This window comes from Ranitomeya imitator, chromosome 8, assembly GCF_032444005.1.
Source record: "Ranitomeya imitator isolate aRanImi1 chromosome 8, aRanImi1.pri, whole genome shotgun sequence".
NCBI classification, from domain to species: Eukaryota; Metazoa; Chordata; class Amphibia; order Anura; family Dendrobatidae; genus Ranitomeya; species Ranitomeya imitator.
In genome coordinates, this window is record NC_091289.1 from 59,015,996 (window position 1) to 59,036,226 (window position 20,231).

Sequence of the window (20,231 nt, forward strand, 5' to 3'; positions counted from 1 at the left end):
GGTTCCAGCACCGTCAGCTGGTTCCGGGCCGAGCCTTTGGCTTAGGTGCCTCCTCCTGGGTATCCGAGTTCCGCCAACGTCAGGCGGTCCTTGGTAGTGCTTTTAAGCGCGGGCACCTACAGCTTAGTAACCGGGTTCCAGCACCGCCAGCTGGTCCTCGGTCGTGCCATTGGCTCTTGCACACTGGGGCAACGCATCTGGGTTCCAGCACCGCCAGCTGGTTCTCGGCAGTGTTCTTGTCACAGGTACTCCCTCGTGCCAAGCCTGGTTTCAGCACCGTCAGCTGTTTCCGGGTTGTGTCAAGCTCACTGAGACGCCTATGCTTGCCCCGTCGTGGTGCGGTCGGGTTAGCCAACTCCAGGGTGCCTCCAGTTTAGGAGCTTCCTATGTGGGCTGCGTGAACTGGTAGTCAAGGCTGGTTCTGTAGTGCCAGTAGGCCCAGCTCCCCCTGTAGGACTGTTGGGGTTCGGTAACTGCGGCTGCCTCGCGGCCTAGCTGTTCTCTCCTCTCCTGTGGGCCTTGGGGTCCACCACCTGGTTCCAGCACCGTCAGCTGGTTCCAGGCCGAGCCTTTGGCTTAGGTGCCTCCTCCTGGGTATCCGAGTTCCGCCAACGTCAGGCGGTCCTTGGTAGTGCTTTTAAGCGCGGGCACCTACAGCTTAGTAACCGGGTTCCAGCACCGCCAGCTGGTCCTCGGTCGTGCCATTGGCTCTTGCACACTGGGGCAACGCATCTGGGTTCCAGCACCGCCAGCTGGTTCTCGGCAGTGTTCTTGTCACAGGTACTCCCTTGTGCCAAGCCTGGTTTCAGCACTGTCAGCTGTTTCCGGGTTGTGTCAAGCTCGCTGAGACGCCTATGCTTGCCCCGTCGTGGTGCGGTCGGGTTAGCCAACTCCAGGGTGCCTCCAGTTTAGGAGCTTCCTATGTGGGCTGCGTGAACTGGTAGTCAAGGCTGGTTCTGTAGTGCCAGTAGGCCCAGCTCCCCCTGTAGGACTGTTGGGGTTCGGTAACTGCGGCTGCCTCGCGGCCTAGCTGTTCTCTCCTCTCCTGTGGGCCTTGGGGTCCACCACCTGGTTCCAGCACCGTCAGCTGGTTCCGGGCCGAGCCTTTGGCTTAGGTGCCTCCTCTTGGGTATCCGAGTTCCGCCAACGTCAGGCGGTCCTTGGTAGTGCTTTTAAGCACGGGCACCTACAGCTTAGTAACCGGGTTCCAGCACCGCCAGCTGGTCCTCGGTCGTGCCATTGGCTCTTGCACACTGGGGCAACGCATCTGGGTTCCAGCACCGCCAGCTGGTTCTCGGCAGTGTTCTTGTCACAGGTACTCCCTCGTGCCAAGCCTGGTTTCAGCACCGTCAGCTGTTTCCGGGTTGTGTCAAGCTCACTGAGACGCCTATGCTTGCCCCGTCGTGGTGCGGTCGGGTTAGCCAACTCCAGGGTGCCTCCAGTTTAGGAGCTTCCTATGTGGGCTGCGTGAACTGGTAGTCAAGGCTGGTTCTGTAGTGCCAGTAGGCCCAGCTCCCCCTGTAGGACTGTTGGGGTTCGGTAACTGCGGCTGCCTCGCGGCCTAGCTGTTCTCTCCTCTCCTGTGGGCCTTGGGGTCCACCACCTGGTTCCAGCACCGTCAGCTGGTTCCAGGCCGAGCCTTTGGCTTAGGTGCCTCCTCCTGGGTATCCGAGTTCCGCCAACGTCAGGCGGTCCTTGGTAGTGCTTTTAAGCGCGGGCACCTACAGCTTAGTAACCGGGTTCCAGCACCGCCAGCTGGTCCTCGGTCGTGCCATTGGCTCTTGCACACTGGGGCAACGCATCTGGGTTCCAGCACCGCCAGCTGGTTCTCGGCAGTGTTCTTGTCACAGGTACTCCCTTGTGCCAAGCCTGGTTTCAGCACTGTCAGCTGTTTCCGGGTTGTGTCAAGCTCACTGAGACGCCTATGCTTGCCCCGTCGTGGTGCGGTCGGGTTAGCCAACTCCAGGGTGCCTCCAGTTTAGGAGCTTCCTATGTGGGCTGCGTGAACTGGTAGTCAAGGCTGGTTCTGTAGTGCCAGTAGGCCCAGCTCCCCCTGTAGGACTGTTGGGGTTCGGTAACTGCGGCTGCCTCGCGGCCTAGCTGTTCTCTCCTCTCCTGTGGGCCTTGGGGTCCACCACCTGGTTCCAGCACCGTCAGCTGGTTCCAGGCCGAGCCTTTGGCTTAGGTGCCTCCTCCTGGGTATCCGAGTTCCGCCAACGTCAGGCGGTCCTTGGTAGTGCTTTTAAGCGCGGGCACCTACAGCTTAGTAACCGGGTTCCAGCACCGCCAGCTGGTCCTCGGTCGTGCCATTGGCTCTTGCACACTGGGGCAACGCATCTGGGTTCCAGCACCGCCAGCTGGTTCTCGGCAGTGTTCTTGTCACAGGTACTCCCTCGTGCCAAGCCTGGTTTCAGCACCGTCAGCTGTTTCCGGGTTGTGTCAAGCTCGCTGAGACGCCTATGCTTGCCCCGTCGTGGTGCGGTCGGGTTAGCCAACTCCAGGGTGCCTCCAGTTTAGGAGCTTCCTATGTGGGCTGCGTGAACTGGTAGTCAAGGCTGGTTCTGTAGTGCCAGTAGGCCCAGCTCCCCCTGTAGGACTGTTGGGGTTCGGTAACTGCGGCTGCCTCGCGGCCTAGCTGTTCTCTCCTCTCCTGTGGGCCTTGGGGTCCACCACCTGGTTCCAGCACCGTCAGCTGGTTCCGGGCCGAGCCTTTGGCTTAGGTGCCTCCTCCTGGGTATCCGAGTTCCGCCAACGTCAGGCGGTCCTTGGTAGTGCTTTTAAGCGCGGGCACCTACAGCTTAGTAACCGGGTTCCAGCACCGCCAGCTGGTCCTCGGTCGTGCCATTGGCTCTTGCACACTGGGGCAACGCATCTGGGTTCCAGCACCGCCAGCTGGTCCTCGGCAGTGTTCTTGTCACAGGTACTCCCTCGTGCCAAGCCTGGTTTCAGCACCGTCAGCTGTTTCCGGGTTGTGTCAAGCTCACTGAGACGCCTATGCTTGCCCCGTCGTGGTGCGGTCGGGTTAGCCAACTCCAGGGTGCCTCCAGTTTAGGAGCTTCCTATGTGGGCTGCGTGAACTGGTAGTCAAGGCTGGTTCTGTAGTGCCAGTAGGCCCAGCTCCCCCTGTAGGACTGTTGGGGTTCGGTAACTGCGGCTGCCTCGCGGCCTAGCTGTTCTCTCCTCTCCTGTGGGCCTTGGGGTCCACCACCTGGTTCCAGCACCGTCAGCTGGTTCCGGGCCGAGCCTTTGGCTTAGGTGCCTCCTCCTGGGTATCCGAGTTCCGCCAACGTCAGGCGGTCCTTGGTAGTGCTTTTAAGCGCGGGCACCTACAGCTTAGTAACCGGGTTCCAGCACCGCCAGCTGGTCCTCGGTCGTGCCATTGGCTCTTGCACACTGGGGCAACGCATCTGGGTTCCAGCACCGCCAGCTGGTTCTCGGCAGTGTTCTTGTCACAGGTACTCCCTCGTGCCAAGCCTGGTTTCAGCACCGTCAGCTGTTTCCGGGTTGTGTCAAGCTCGCTGAGACGCCTATGCTTGCCCCGTCGTGGTGCGGTCGGGTTAGCCAACTCCAGGGTGCCTCCAGTTTAGGAGCTTCCTATGTGGGCTGCGTGAACTGGTAGTCAAGGCTGGTTCTGTAGTGCCAGTAGGCCCAGCTCCCCCGTAGGACTGTTGGGGTTCGGTAACTGCGGCTGCCTCGCGGCCTAGCTGTTCTCTCCTCTCCTGTGGGCCTTGGGGTCCACCACCTGGTTCCAGCACCGTCAGCTGGTTCCGGGCCGAGCCTTTGGCTTAGGTGCCTCCTCCTGGGTATCCGAGTTCCGCCAACGTCAGGCGGTCCTTGGTAGTGCTTTTAAGCGCGGGCACCTACAGCTTAGTAACCAGGTTCCAGCACCGCCAGCTGGTCCTCGGTCGTGCCATTGGCTCTTGCACACTGGGGCAACGCATCTGGGTTCCAGCACCGCCAGCTGGTCCTCGGCAGTGTTCTTGTCACAGGTACTCCCTCGTGCCAAGCCTGGTTTCAGCACCGTCAGCTGTTTCCGGGTTGTGTCAAGCTCACTGAGACGCCTATGCTTGCCCCGTCGTGGTGCGGTCGGGTTAGCCAACTCCAGGGTGCCTCCAGTTTAGGAGCTTCCTATGTGGGCTGCGTGAACTGGTAGTCAAAGCTGGTTCTGTAGTGCCAGTAGGCCCAGCTCCCCCTGTAGGACTGTTGGGGTTCGGTAACTGCGGCTGCCTCGCGGCCTAGCTGTTCTCTCCTCTCCTGTGGGCCTTGGGGTCCACCACCTGGTTCCAGCACCGTCAGCTGGTTCCGGGCCGAGCCTTTGGCTTAGGTGCCTCCTCCTGGGTATCCGAGTTCCGCCAACGTCAGGCGGTCCTTGGTAGTGCTTTTAAGCGCGGGCACCTACAGCTTAGTAACCGGGTTCCAGCACCGCCAGCTGGTCCTCGGTCGTGCCATTGGCTCTTGCACACTGGGGCAACGCATCTGGGTTCCAGCACCGCCAGCTGGTTCTCGGCAGTGTTCTTGTCACAGGTACTCCCTCGTGCCAAGCCTGGTTTCAGCACCGTCAGCTGTTTCCGGGTTGTGTCAAGCTCACTGAGACGCCTATGCTTGCCCCGTCGTGGTGCGGTCGGGTTAGCCAACTCCAGGGTGCCTCCAGTTTAGGAGCTTCCTATGTGGGCTGCGTGAACTGGTAGTCAAGGCTGGTTCTGTAGTGCCAGTAGGCCCAGCTCCCCCTGTAGGACTGTTGGGGTTCGGTAACTGCGGCTGCCTCGCGGCCTAGCTGTTCTCTCCTCTCCTGTGGGCCTTCGGGTCCACCACCTGGTTCCAGCACCGTCAGCTGGTTCTCGGCAGTGTCTTTTGCTCTTGTACCTTCTGCTCCCCATCCTGGTTCCAGTACCGTCAGCTGGTTCCGGGCAGAGCCTTTGGCTTAGGTGCCTCCTTCTGGGTATCCAAGTTCCACCAACGTCAGGTGGTCCTTGGTAGTGCTTTCAGGCACGGGTACCTCCTGCTTAGTAACCGGGTTCCAGTAACGTCAGCTGGTCCTCGGTAGTTCCATTGGCTCTTGGACCTTCGGCTACCCATCCGGGTTCCAGTACCGTCAGCTGGTTCTCGGCAGTGTCTTTTGCTCTTGTACCTTCTGCTCCCCATCCTGGTTCCAGTAACGTCAGCTGGTTCCGGGCAGAGCCTTTGGCTTAGGTGCCTCCTTCTGGGTATCCGAGTTCCGCCAACGCCAGGCGGTCCTTGGTAGTGCTTTTTAGCACGGGTACCTCCTGCTTAGTAACCGGGTTCCAGTAACGTCAGCTGGTCCTCGGTAGTTCCATAGGCTCTTGAACCTTCGGGTAGCCATCCGAGTTCCAGTTCCATCAGCTGGTTCTTGGCATTTTCTCAGCCTTCTTGTACCTTCTGCTACATTTCCAAGTTTAAGACCCTAAAGTCGACGACCCGGAAGACCACCCCGATGACGACGACCCGGAAGACCACCCCGATGACGACGACAACGACCCGGAAGACCACCCCGATGACGACGGCGGAGACGACGACGGCGGAGACGACGACGGCTGAGACGACGACGGCGGAGATGACGACACTGGAGACGACGACCCTGGAGACGACGACATGGAAGACCGAGAAGCAGATGAACAAGAGGCTGCAGAACAAAGAGCAGAAGAACATTAAGCATAAGACTTAATATCAGAGCAAAAGATATTATCTAAATTATATGCAGAAGAAGACTAAGCAGTGTATGGGGGTGAGTCCGTTCCTCCTCGTGGTGCCCCTGGATAAAGCCTGATGCTGCAGGCCAAACTGAACGCGGACAAATGTAACTTTTGTGACTGGCAGAACGGAAGGTGTAATCTTCCAACTTTTATAGATAACAACTACGGGAATGCCTGTCACAAATGAGAATATGATGAAGAAGTAGAATAGGAAGAATAATAACAGTGGAATAAAAAGAATATGTAGAATAGGAAGAATAATAATAGTTGAATAAAATGAATATGAAGAATATAATAAAAAAAAAAAATAGGTAGAAGATGAAGAAGAAGATGAATAAGGTGAAGAAGAAGTTCATGTCAAAGATGCTGATGATGATGAAGATGAAAGTGTGGGAAAAGTAAAAAAAAAAAAGAAAAAAAAGAAGGGGAAGGGCGCGGAATAGTGAAACATCAATATCTGACAAAATAAAAAAAAATTTACATACTCAATATCTTTTTCACTCCGAACGTCTTTAAAAAAACAAAAACATGCTATTCTATTTGATTGGGCTAAACCTCATTGCCTTTAATGTCTCCGCCACCTCCCACAATACATCCTACATTATTCTTAGTTGTTTTCCTTGATGTAGAATGAACCTACAAGGAAAGAAAGGGTTTATTTTAATTCCGATATTTTGGTCCCATTGACTTGCATTGGGATCGGGTATTGGTATCGGCGATATCCGATATTTTTTGAATATCGGCCGATCCCAACCGATACCGATACTTTCCGATATCGGAAGGTATCGCTCAACACTAGTCACCAATCTAACCCAAGAAGAGGTGCGAAACCGGCTAAATAAGATTAAAATAGATAAATCTCCGGGTCCGGATGGCATACACCCACGAGTACTAAGAGAACTAAGTAATGTAATAGATAAACCATTATTTCTTATTTTTAGGGACTCTATAGCGACAGGGTCTGTTCCGCAGGATTGGCGCATAGCAAATGTGGTGCCAATATTCAAAAAGGGCTCTAAAAGTGAACCTGGAAATTATAGGCCAGTAAGTCTAACCTCTATTGTTGGTAAAATATTTGAAGGGTTTCTGAGGGATGTTATTCTGGATTATCTCAATGAGAATAACTGTTTAACTCCATATCAGCATGGGTTTATGAGAAATCGCTCCTGTCAAACCAATCTAATCAGTTTTTATGAAGAGGTAAGCTATAGGCTGGACCACGGTGAGTCATTGGACGTGGTATATCTCGATTTTTCCAAAGCGTTTGATACCGTGCCACACAAGAGGTTGGTACACAAAATGAGAATGCTTGGTCTGGGGGAAATTGTGTGTAAATGGGTTAGTAACTGGCTTAGTGATAGAAAGCAGAGGGTGGTTATAAATGGTATAGTCTCTAACTGGGTCGCTGTGACCAGTGGGGTACCGCAGGGGTCAGTATTGGGACCTGTTCTCTTCAACATATTCATTAATGATCTGGTAGAAGGTTTACACAGTAAAATATCGATATTTGCAGATGATACAAAACTATGTAAAGCAGTTAATACAAGAGAAGATAGTATTCTGCTACAGATGGATCTGGATAAGTTGGAAACTTGGGCTGAAAGGTGGCAGATGAGGTTTAACAATGATAAATGTAAGGTTATACACATGGGAAGAAGGAATCAATGTCACCATTACACACTGAATGGGAAACCACTGGGTAAATCTGACAGGGAGAAGGACTTGGGGATCCTAGTTAATGATAAACTTACCTGGAGCAGCCAGTGCCAGGCAGCAGCTGCCAAGGCAAACAGGATCATGGGGTGCATTAAAAGAGGTCTGGATACACATGATGAGAGCATTATACTGCCTCTGTACAAATCCCTAGTTAGACCGCACATGGAGTACTGTGTCCAGTTTTCGGCACCGGTGCTCAGGAAGGATATAATGGAACTAGAGAGAGTACAAAGGAGGGCAACAAAATTAATAAAGGGGATGGGAGAACTACAATACCCAGATAGATTAGCGAAATTAGGATTATTTAGTCTAGAAAAAAGACGACTGAGGGGCGATCTAATAACCATGTATAAGTATATAAGGGGACAATACAAATATCTCGCTGAGGATCTGTTTATACCAAGGAAGGTGACGGGCACAAGGGGGCATTCTTTGCGTCTGGAGGAGAGAAGGTTTTTCCACCAACATAGAAGAGGATTCTTTACTGTTAGGGCAGTGAGAATCTGGAATTGCTTGCCTGAAGAGGTGGTGATGGCGAACTCAGTCGATGGGTTCAAGAGAGGCCTGGATGTCTTCCTGGAGCAGAACAATATTGTATCATACAATTAGGTTCTGTAGAAGGACGTAGATCTGGGGATTTATTATGATGGAATATAGGCTGAACTGGATGGACAAATGTCTTTTTTCGGCCTTACTAACTATGTTACTATGTTACTATGTTCTTCCTCTTCTCAAATTCCGGAGTTTTTGTCTGATTTTCAGGATGTATTCGATGAGCCCAAGTCCAGTTTCCTTCCACCGCACAGGGACTGCGATTGTGCTATTGACTTGATTCCAGGCTGTAAGTTTCCTAAGGGCCGACTTTTTATCCTGTCTGTACCTGAACATGCCGCCATGCGGAGCTATATTAAGGAGTCTTTGGAGAAAGGGCATATTCGGCCATCTTCTTCACCGTTGGGAGCGGGGTTCTTTTTTGTTGCTAAAAAAGATGGTTCCTTAAGACCCTGTATTGATTATCGCCTCTTGAATAAGATTACGGTCAAGTTTCAATACCCTTTACCTTTGCTTTCCGATTTGTTTGCTAGGATTAAGGGAGCTAGTTGGTTTACTAAGATTGACCTTCGGGGGGTTTATAATCTTGTTCGTATAAAGCAGGGTGATGAATGGAAAACTGCGTTTAACACGCCCGAAGGCCATTTTGAATACCTTGTGATGCCATTCGGACTCTCTAATGCTCCATCTGTTTTTCAGTCCTTCATGCATGATATCTTCCGGAATTATCTTGATAAATTCTTGATTGTATATTTGGACGATATTTTGATTTTTTCCGATGAATGGGAGTCTCATGTGCAGCAGGTCAGGATGGTATTTCAGATCCTTCGTGACAATGCCTTGTTTGTGAAAGGGTCTAAGTGTCTTTTTGGGGTGCAGAAGTTCTCCTTTTTGGGCTTTATTTTTTCTCCCTCGTCTATAGAGATGGATCCGGTTAAGGTTCAGGCCATTCATGATTGGATTCAGCCCACATCCGTGAAGAGCCTTCAGAAATATTGGGGTTTTGCTCATTTTTATCGCCGTTTCATTGCTAATTTTTCCAGCGTGGTTAAACCCTTGACTGATTTGACGAAGAAGGGCGCTGATGTGGCGAATTGACCCTGCGGCTGTCTCTGCCTTTCAGGAACTTAAACGTCGTTTTACTTCTGCTCCTGTGTTGCGTCAACCGGATGTTTCTCTTCCGTTTCAGGTTGAGGTTGACGCTTCTGAGATTGGGGCAGGGGCTGTTTTGTCTCAGAGGGATCCTGTTGGTTCCTTAATGAAACCGTGTGCCTTCTTTTCCCATAAGTTTTCGCCTGCTGAACGCAATTATGATGTCGGCATTCGGGAGTTGTTTGCTATGAAGTGGGCGTTTGAGGAGTGGCGACATTGGCTTGAGGGTGCTAAGCACCGTATTGTGGTCTTGACCGATCATAAGAATCTGATTTACCTCGAGTCTGCCAAACGGTTGAATCCTAGACAGGCTCGATGGTCCTTGTTTTTTTTCCCGTTGTGATATCGTGGTCTCGTACCTTCGGGTTCTAAGAATATTAAGGCTCATGCCCTCTCTAGGAGTTTTTTGCCTGATTCTCCTGAGGTCTTGGAACCGGTCGGTATTCTGAAAGAAGGGGTGGTCCTTTCTGCCATTTCTCCTGATTTACGATGGGTTCTTCAGGAATTTCAGGCTGACAAACCTGACCGTTGTCCTGTGGGGAAACTTTTTGTTCCTGACAGGTGGACTAGTAGAGTGATTTCTGAGGTTCACTGTTCCGTGTTGGCTGGTCATCCTGGCATTTTTGGTACCAGAGACTTGGTTGGTAGGTCCTTTTGGTGGCCTTCTTTGTCGCGTGATGTGCGTTCTTTTGTGCAGTCCTGTGGGACTTATGCGCAGGCCAAGCCTTGTTGCTCCCGTGCTAGTGGGTTGCTTTTGCCTTTGCCGGTCCCTGAGAGGCCCTGGACGCATATTTCTATGGATTTTATTTCCGATCTTCCTGTTTCCCAGAGGATGTCGGTTATCTGGGTTGTTTGTGACCGATTCTCTAAGATGGTTCATTTGGTGCCTTTGCCTAAATTGCCTTCTTCTTCTGATTTGGTTCCGTTGTTTTTTCAGCATGTGGTCTGTTTGCATGGTATTCCGGAGAATATTGTGTCCGACAGAGGTTCCCAGTTTGTTTCTAGGTTTTGGCGGGCCTTTTGTGCCAAGCTGGGCATTGATTTGTCTTTTTCTTCTGCATTTCATCCTCAAACAAACGGCCAGACCGAGCGAACTAATCAGACTTTGGAGACTTATTTGAGATGCTTTGTGTCTGCTGATCAGGATGATTGGGTGGTTTTTTTGCCATTGGCCGAGTTTGCCCTTAATAATCGGGCTAGTTCGGCTACTTTGGTTTCGCCTTTCTTTTGTAATTTTGGTTTTCATCCTCGTTTTTCTTCTGGGCAGGTTGAGCCTTCTGACTGTCCTGGTGTGGATTCTGTGGTTGACAGGTTGCAGCAGATTTGGGCTCATGTGATGGACAATTTGGTGTTGTCTCAGGAGGAGGCTCAACGTTTTGCTAACCATCATCGGTGTGTTGGTTCCCGGCTTCGGGTTGGGGATCTGGTTTGGTTGTCTTCCCGTCATGTTCCTATGAAGGTTTCTTCTCCTAAGTTTAAGCCTCGGTTTATTGGTCCTTATAGGATTTCTGAGATTATTAATCCGGTGTCTTTTCGTCTGGCGCTTCCGGCCTCTTTTGCTATCCATAATGTCTTCCATAGATCTTTATTGCGGAAATATGTGGAGCCCGTTGTTCCCTCTGTTGATCCTCCGGCCCCTGTGTTGGTTGATGGGGAGTTGGAATATGTTGTTGAGAAGATTTTGGATTCCCGTTTTCCGAGGCGGAAGCTTCAGTATCTTGTCAAATGGAAGGGGTATGGCCAGGAGGATAATTCTTGGGTTTTTGCCTCTGATATCCATGCCGCTGATTTGGTTCGTGCCTTTCATCTGGCTCATCCTGATCGGTCTGGGGGCTCTGGTGAGGGTTCGGTGACCCCTCCTCAAGGGGGGGTACTGTTGTGAATTCTGCTTTTGGGCTCCCTCCGGTGGTTGTAGATGGTAATGCAGTTGTCTCTGGGCTGCAGTCTTGGACAAGTGTATCCGCTAATTGCAATTCTGACTGGGCTATTTAGCTTTGCAGGACTCTTTAGTCCTGGCCAGTTGTCAATGTTTCTTTGGAATTGTTGGATCTCTGCCTGGCCTCTCCTGCTTATCTGCCAGCTCAGCAAAGATAAGTGTCTGTTTCTTTTTCTGAAGTACACATGCTGTGTGCTTGTTTTCAGTGCTGATCTTTTGTTTCTGTTTGTCCAGCTTAGACTGTGTCAGTTGTTTTTCTCAGTCTGGTTGGATTCTCTGGAGTTGCAGATATACAGTTAGGGCCAGAAATATTTGGACAGTGACACAAGTTTTGTTATTTTAGCTGTTTACAAAAACATGTTCAGAAATACAATTATATATATAATATGGGCTGAAAGTGCACACTCCCAGCTGCAATATGATAGTTTCCACATCCAAATCGGAGAAAGGGTTTAGGAATCATAGCTCTGTAATGCATAGCGTCCTCTTTTTCAAGGGACCAAAAGTAATTGGACAATGGACTCTAAGGGCTGCAATTAACTCTGAAGGCGTCTCCCTCGTTAACCTGTAATCAATGAAGTAGTTAAAAGGTCAGGGGTGGATTCCAGGTGTGTGGTTTTGTGTTGTGAATTCTGTGGCAGAGTTCACTCCTGTGGTCACAAGTGGTACTTCGGCTGATTCTCTCTGGGATCTTCCGTTTGTGGAGGAGAGTGGTACTGCAGCTTCTGAGTTTCCTCCCTCAGGTGATCTGGTGAGCTCGTTAGCTTCTTCTCTACTTAACTCCACCTGATGCTTTGATCTATGCTTCCTGTCAATGTTTCAGTGTGGGACTTGTTTTTTCCCTGGATCATTCCTGTGGCCTGCTGCTCTGCAAAGCTAAGTTTTGCTTATGTTATTTTGTTGCTATTTTTCTGTCCAGCTTGCTTTATTGGTTTTTCTCGCCTGCTGGAAGCTCTGAGACGCAGAGGGACCACCTCCGTACCGTTAGTCGGTGCGGAGGGTCTTTTTGTCCCCTCTGCGTGGTTTTTTATAGGTTTTTGTGCTGACCGCAAAGTTATCTTCCCTATCCTCGTTCTGTTCAGCTAGTCGGGCCTCACTTTGCTAAATCTGTTTCATCTCTATGTTTGTGTTTTCATCTTACTCACAGTCATTATATGTGGGGGGCTGCCTTTTCCTTTGGGGAATTTCTCTGAGGCAAGGTAGGCTTATTTTTCTATCTTCAGGATTAGCTAGTTTCTCAGGCTGTGACGAGGCGCCTAGGTTCTGGTCAGGAGCGCTCCACGGCTACCTTTAGTGTGGTTTGATAGGCTTAGGGATTGCGGTCTGCAGAGTTCCCACGTCTCAGAGCTCGTTCTATTATTTTGGGTTATTGTCAGTTCACTGTATGTGCTCTGACCTCCATGTCCATTGTGATTCTGAATTGCCTCTCACAACAGTTTTGCATTTGGATGCTGTTGCTGTAAGCAGACAACATGCGGTCAAAGGAACTCTCAATTGAGGTGAAGCAGAACATCCTGAGGCTGAAAAAAAAGAAAAAATCCATCACAGAGATAGCAGACATGCTTGGAGTAGCAAAATCAACAGTTGGGTACATTCTGAGAAAAAAGGAATTGACTGGTGAGCTTGGGAACTCAAAAAGGCCTGGGCGTCCACGGATGACAACAGTGGTGGATGATCGCCGCATACTTAATTTGGTGAAGAAGAACCCGTTCACAACATCAACTGAAGTCCAGAACACTCTCAGTGAAGTAGGTGTATCTGTCTCTAAGTCAACAGTAAAGAGAAGACTCCATGACAGTAAATACAAAGGGTTCACATCTAGATGCAAACCATTCATCAATACCAAAAATAGACAGGCCAGAGTTAAATTTGCAGAAAAACACCTCAAGAAGCCAGCTCAGTTCTGGAAAAGTATTCTATGGACAGATGAGACAAAGATCAACCTGTACCAGAATGATGGGAAGAAAAAAGTTTGGAGAAGAAAGGGAACAGCACATGATCCAAGGCACACCACATCCTCTGTAAAACATGGTGGAGGCAACGTGATGGCATGGGCATGCATGGCTTTCAATGGCACTGGGTCACTTGTGTTTATTGATGACATAAGAGCAGACAAGAGTAGCCGGATGAATTCTGAAGTGTACCGGGATATACTTTCAGCCCAGATTCAGCCAAATGCTGCAAAGTTGATTGGACGGCGCTTCATAGTACAGATGGACAATGACCCCAAGCATACAGCCAAAGCTACCCAGGAGTTCATGAGTGCCAAAAAGTGGAACATTCTGCAATGGCCAAGTCAATCTCCAGATCTAAACCCAATTGAGCATGCATTTCACTTGCTCAAATCCAGACTTAAGACGGAAAGACCCACAAACAAGCAAGACCTGAAGGCTGCGGCTGTAAAGGCCTGGCAAAGCATTAAGAAGGAGGAAACCCAGCGTTTGGTGATGTCCATGGGTTCCAGACTTAAGGCAGTGATTGCCTCCAAAGGATTTGCAACAAAATATTGAAAATAAAAATATTTTGTTTGGGTTATGTTTATTTGTCCAATTACTTTTGACCTCCTAAAATGTGGAGTGTTTGTAAAGAAATGTGTACAATTCCTACATTTTCTATCAGATATTTTTGTTCAACCCTTCAAATTAAACGTTACAATCTGCACTTGAATTCTGTTGTAGAGGTTTCATTTCAAATCCAATGTGGTGGCATGCAGAGCCCAACTCGCGAAAATTGTGTCACTGTCCAAATATTTCTGGCCCTAACTGTACTCTCCACATCTTTAGTTAGGTGTTGGAGTTTTGTATTTTCTGCTGTAGATATTTTTGTAGTATTTTTATGCTGACCGCTTAGTATCCTGTTATGAAAGGCAATTCAGTACTACAATGGACATAGCGGTCAGAGCACATACAGTGATCTGACAATAACCCAAAATCATAGAACGAGCTCTGAGACGTGGGAACTCTGCAGACCGCAATCCCTAATCCTCTCCAAACAACACTAGAGGCAGCCGTGGATTGCGCCTAACTATGCCTATGCAACTCGGCACAGCCTGATAAACTAACTAGCCTGAAGATAGAAAATAAGCCTACCTTGCCTCAGAGAAATACCCCAAAGGAAAAGGCAGCCCCCCACATATAACGACTGTGAGTTAAGATGAAAAGACAAATGTAGAGATGAAATAGATTCAGCAAAGTGAGGCCCGACTTTCTTAACAGATCGAGGATAGAAAAGGTAACTTTGCGGTCTACACAAAACCCTAAAGAACACCACGCAAAGGGGGCAAAAAGACCCTCTGTACCGAACTAACGGCACGGAGGTACACCCTTTGCGTCCCAGAGCTTCCAGCAACAAATTATACAAGCTGGACAGAAAAAATAGCAAACAAATAGCAAAGAAGAACTTAGCTATGCAGAGCAGCAGGCCACAGGAATGATCCAGGGAAAAGCAAGTCCAACACTGGAACATTGACAGAAAGCCAGGATCAAAGCATTAGGTGGAGTTAAGTAGAGAAGCACCTAACGACCTCACCAGATCACCTGAGGGAGGAAACTCAGAAGCCGCAGTACCACTTCCCTCCACCAACAGAAGCTCACAGAGAGAATCAGCCGAAGTACCACTTGTGACCACAGGAGGGAGCTCTGCCACAGAATTCACAACAGTTTCCTGTCCTGTCCTTTTCTATTTAGCTAGAAGTGGCCTCCTTTGCTAAGCCTCTTTTCTGCCTGCGTGTGTCTTTTCCTCTCCAACTCACAGTCATTATTTGTGGGGGGCTGCCTATCCTTTGGGGGTCTACTCTGAGGCAAGATAGTTTTCCTACAGTTAGGTCCATATATATTTGGACAGAGACAACATTTTTCTAATTTTGGTTATAGACATTACCACAATTAATTTTAAACAAAACAATTCAGATGCAGTTGAAGTTCAGACTTTCAGCTTCCATTTTAGGGTATCCACATTAAAATTGGATGAAGGGTTTAGGAGTTTCAGCTCCTTAACATGTGCCACCCTGTGTTTAAAGGGACCAAAAGTAATTGGACAGATTACATTATTTTAAATAAAATGTTCATTTTTAGTACTTGGTTGAAAACCCTTTGTTGGCAATGACTGCCTGAAGTCTTGAACTCATGGACATCACCAGATGCTGTGTTTGCTCTTTTTTGATGCTCTTCCAGGCCTTCAATGTGGTGGTTTTCAGTTGCTGTTTGTTTGTGGGCCTTTCTGTCTGAAGTTTAGTCTTTATCAAGTGAAATGCATGCTCAATTGGGTTGAGATCAGGTGACTGACTTGGCCATTCAAGAATATTCCACTTCTTTGCTTTAATAAACTCCTGGGTTGCTTTGGCTTTATGTTTTGGGTCATTGTCCATCTGTAGTATGAAACGACGACCAATCAGTTTGGCTGCATTTGGCTGGATCTGAGCACACAGTATGTCTCTGAATTCCTCAGAATTCATTTGGGTGCTTCTGTCCTGTGTCACATCATCAATAAACACTAGTGACCCAGTGCCACTGGCAGCCATGCATGCCCAAGTCATCCCACTTCCTCCGCTGTGTTTTACAGATGATGTGGTATGCTTTGGATCATGAGCTGTACCGCGCCTTCGCCATAGTTTTCTCTTTCCATCATTCTGGTAGAGGTTGATCTTGGTTTCATCTTTCCAAAGAATGTTCTTCCAGATCTGTGCTGGCTGTTTTAGATTTTTTTTTAGCAAAGTCCAGTCTAGCCTTTTTCTTCTTGATGCTTATGAGTGGCTGCACCGTGCAGTGAACCCTCTGTATTTACCTTCATGCAGTCTTCTCTTTATGGTAGATTTGGATATTGATACGCCGACCTCCTGGAGAGTGTTGGTCACTTGGTTGGCTGTTGTGAAGGGGTTTCTCTTCACCATGGAGATTATTCTGTGATCATCCACCACTGTTGTCTTCCGTGGGCGCTCAGGTCTTTTTGCATTGATGGGTTCACCAGTGCTTTCTTTCTTTCTCAGGATTTACCAAACTGTAGATTTTGCCACCTCTAATATTGTAGCAATTTCTCGGATGGGTTTTTTCTGTTTTCGCAGCTTAAGGATGGCTTGTTTCACCTGCATGGAGAGCTCCTTTGACCGCATGTTTACTTCACAGCAAAACCTTCCAAATGCAAGCACCACACCTCAAATCAACTCCAGGCCTTTTATCTGCTTAATTGAGAATGCCATATCGAAGGGATTGCCCACACCTGTCCATGAAATAGCCTTGGAGTCAATTGTCCAATTACTTTTGGTCCCTTTAAAAACCTGGTGGCACATGTTAAGGAGCTGAAACTCCTAAACCCTTCTTCCAATTTTAATGTGGATACCCTCAAATGAAAGCTGAAAGTCTGAACTTCAACTGCATCTGAATGGTTTTGTTTAAAATTAATTGTGGTAATGTCTGTAACCAAAATTAGAAAAATGTTGTCTCTGTCCAAATATATATGGACCTAACTGTATTTTCATCTTTAGGGGTATTTAGTCCTCCGGCTGTGTCGAGGTGTTTAGGTTTTGTTAGGCACACCCCACGGCTACTTCTAGTTGCGGTGATAAGATCAGGGTTTGCGGTCAGTATAGTTACCACCTACTCCAGTGAAGGTTTTCATGCTGCTCCAAGGCCACCTAATCATAACAGTTTATGGTTTTATTAATATTTAATAAAGGTATTGTTTTATATACAATTGAGGATTATAGGTTATTTGTTTGAACTTGAGTTATATACTTTACAAAAAAGTGTGAAACAACTGGAAATATGTCATATTCTAGGTTCTTCAAAGTAGCCACCTTTTGCTTTGATGACTGCTTTGCACGCTCTTGGCATTCTCTTGATGAGCTTCAAGAGGTAGTCATCGGGAATGGTTTTCACTTCACAGCTGTGCTCTTTCAGGTTTAATAAGTGGGAATTCTTGCCTTATAAATGGGGTTGGGACCATCAGTTGTGTTGTGCAGAAGTCTGGTGGATACACAGGTGATAGTCCTTCTGAAAAGACTGTTAGAAATTGTATTATGGCAAGAAAAAAGCAGATAAGTAAAGAAAAACGAGTGGCCATCATTACTTTAAGTAATCACAGTCAGTCAGTCCGAAAAATTGAGAAAACTTTGAAAGTGTCCCCAAGTGCAGTTGCAAAAACCATCAAGCGCTACAAAGAAACTGGCTCACGTAAGGACCGCCCCAGGAAAGGAACACCAAGAGTCACCTCTACTTCTCAGGATAAGTTTATCCGAGTCACCAGCCTCAGAAATCGCAGGTTAACAGCAGCTCAGATTAGAGACCAGGTCAATGCCACACAGAGTTCTAGCAGCAGACACATCTCTACAACAACTGTTAAGAGGAGACTTTGTGCAGCAGGCATTTATGGTAAAATAGCTGCTAGGAAACCACTGCTAAGGACAGGCAACAAGCAGAAGAGACTTGTTTGGGCTAAAGAACACAAGGAATGGATATTAAGCCAGTGGAAATCTGTGCTTTGGTCTTCAAAATTGAAGGCATACCGAACCAGCATGGCTACCACAGCATCTTGCAGCATGCTATTCCATCCGGTTTGCGTTTAGTTGGACTATCATTTATTTTTCAACAGGACAATGACCCCAAACACACCTCCACGCTGTGTAAGGGCTATTTGACCCAGAAGGAGAGTGATGGGGTGCTGCGCCAGATGACCTGGCCTCCACAGTCACCAGACCTGAACCCAATCGAGATGGTTTGGGGTGAGCTGGACCGCAGAGTGAAGGCAATAGGGCCAACAAGTGCTAAGCATCTCTGGGAACTCCTTCAAGATTGTTGGAAGACCATTCCCGGTGACTACGTCTTGAAGCTCATCAAGAGAATGCCAAGAGTGTGCAAAGCTGTCATCAAAGCAAAGGGTGGCTACTTTGAAGAACCTAGAATATAAGACATAATTTCAGTTGTTTCACACTTTTTGTTAAGTATATAATTCCACATGTGTTAATTCATAGTTTTGATGCCTTCAGTGTGAATGTACAATTTTCATAGTCGTGAAAATACAGAAAAATCTTTACATGAGAAGGTATGATGTCCAAACTTTTGGTCTGTACTGTATATGTGGCAAAAATGGCAGAAAAAGTCCAGACTTGCAAAAAGTCCCGTGAACAGGATAGAGGGAGGGCTTTGTAAAAACCGTACCCCGAAAGTGTGTTTTTGTGCCTGTTTCCTAGCCCTCATGGGTCAGACTCTAAAGTCCCAAATTTTAAGTTCTATTTTTTGGTAAGTACGAAAGCTTTCAACAATACACAATGTACAATGCAGGCATACCCCCCAGTCCCAGAATTGAAGCCCCTTTTCTGTTGTGTGGCTGGATATCCATTGTAAGGCCATGTTCACACATGGTGCATTTATTTAAGATTTTCTGGGTGGAATCTGCACAAAAATGGAGAAACATCAGGTTTAACCCCTTTTCCCCCAAGGGTGGTTTGCACGTTAATGACCGGGCCAATTTTTACAATTCTGACCACTGTCCCTTTATGAGGTTATAACTCTGGAACGCTTCAACGGATCCCAGTGATTCTGACATTGTTTTCTCGTGACATATTGTACTTCATGACAATCATAAAAATTCTTTGATAGTACCTGCATTTATTTGTGAAAAAAACGGAAATTTGGCGAAAATTATGAAAATTTCGCAATTTTCCAACTTTGAATTTTTATGCAATTAAATCACAGAGATATGTCACACAAAATACTTAATACGTAACATTTCCCACATGTCTACTTTACATCAGCACAATTTTGGAACCAAAATTTTTTTTTGTTAGGGAGTTATAAGGGTGAAAAGTTGACCAGCAATTTCTCATTTCTACAACACCATTTTTTTTTAGGGACCACATCTCATTTGAAGTCATTTTGAGGGGTCTATATGATAGAAAATACCCAAGTGTGACACCTTCTAAAAACTACACCCCTCAAGGTGCTCAAAACCATATTCAAGAAGTTTATTATAATAATAATAATAATAATAATAATTATAATATTAACCCTTCTGGTGCTTCACAGGAATTTTTTGAATGTTTAAATAAAAATGAACATTTAACTTTTTTTCACAAAAAATGTAATTCAGCTCCAATTTGTTTTATTTTACCAAGGGTAATGTTTGGGTGCATGGCAGAGCTCGGAAGCGAAGGAGCGCCATTTGACTTTTCAATGCAAAATTGACTTGAATTGAGATGGGACGCCATGTTTCGTTTGGAGAGCCCCTGATGTGCCTAAACATTGAAACCCACCACAAGTGACACCATTTTGGAAAGTAGACCCCCTAAGGAACATATCTAGAGGTGTGGTGAGCACTTTTACCCACCAAGTGCTTCACAGAAGTTTATAATGTAGAACCGTAAAAATAAAAAATCATATTTTTTCACAAAAATTATCTTTTTGCCCCCAATTTTTTATTTTCCCAAGGGTAAGAGAAAAAATTGGACCCCAAAAGTTGTTGTACAATTTGTCCTGAGTACGCTGATACCCCATATGTGGGGGTAAACCACTGTTTGGGCGGATGGGAGAGCTCGGAAGGGAAGGAGCGCCGTTTGACTTTTCAATGCAAAATTGACAGGAATTGAGATGGGACGCCATGTTGCGTTTGGAGAGCCACTGATGTGCCTAAACATTGAAACCCCCCCACAAGTGACACCATTTTGGAAAGTAGACCCCCTAAGGAACTTATCTAGAGGTGTGGTGAGCACGTTTGACCCACCAAGTGCTTCACAGAAGTTTATAATGCAGAACCGTAAAAATAAAAAATCATATTTTTTCACAAAAATTATCTTTTCGCCCCCAATTTTTTATTTTCATAAGGGTAAGAGAAGATATTGGACCCCAAAATTTGTTGTCCAATTTGTCCTGAGTGCGCTGATACCCCATATGTGGGGGGAAACCACTGTTTGGGCGCATGGGAGAGCTCAGAAGGGAAGGAGCTCCATTTGGATTGCAGACTTAGATGGAATGGTCTGCAGGTGTCACATTGCATTTGCAGAGCCCCTAATGTACCTAACCAGTAGAAACCTCCCACATGTGACACCATTTTGGAAACTAGACCCCCTAAGGAACTCATCTAGATGTGTTGTGAGAGCTTTGAACCCCCAAGTGTTTCACTACAGTTTGTAACGCAGAGCCGTGAAAATGTAAAAACAAAACTTTCCCCAAAAA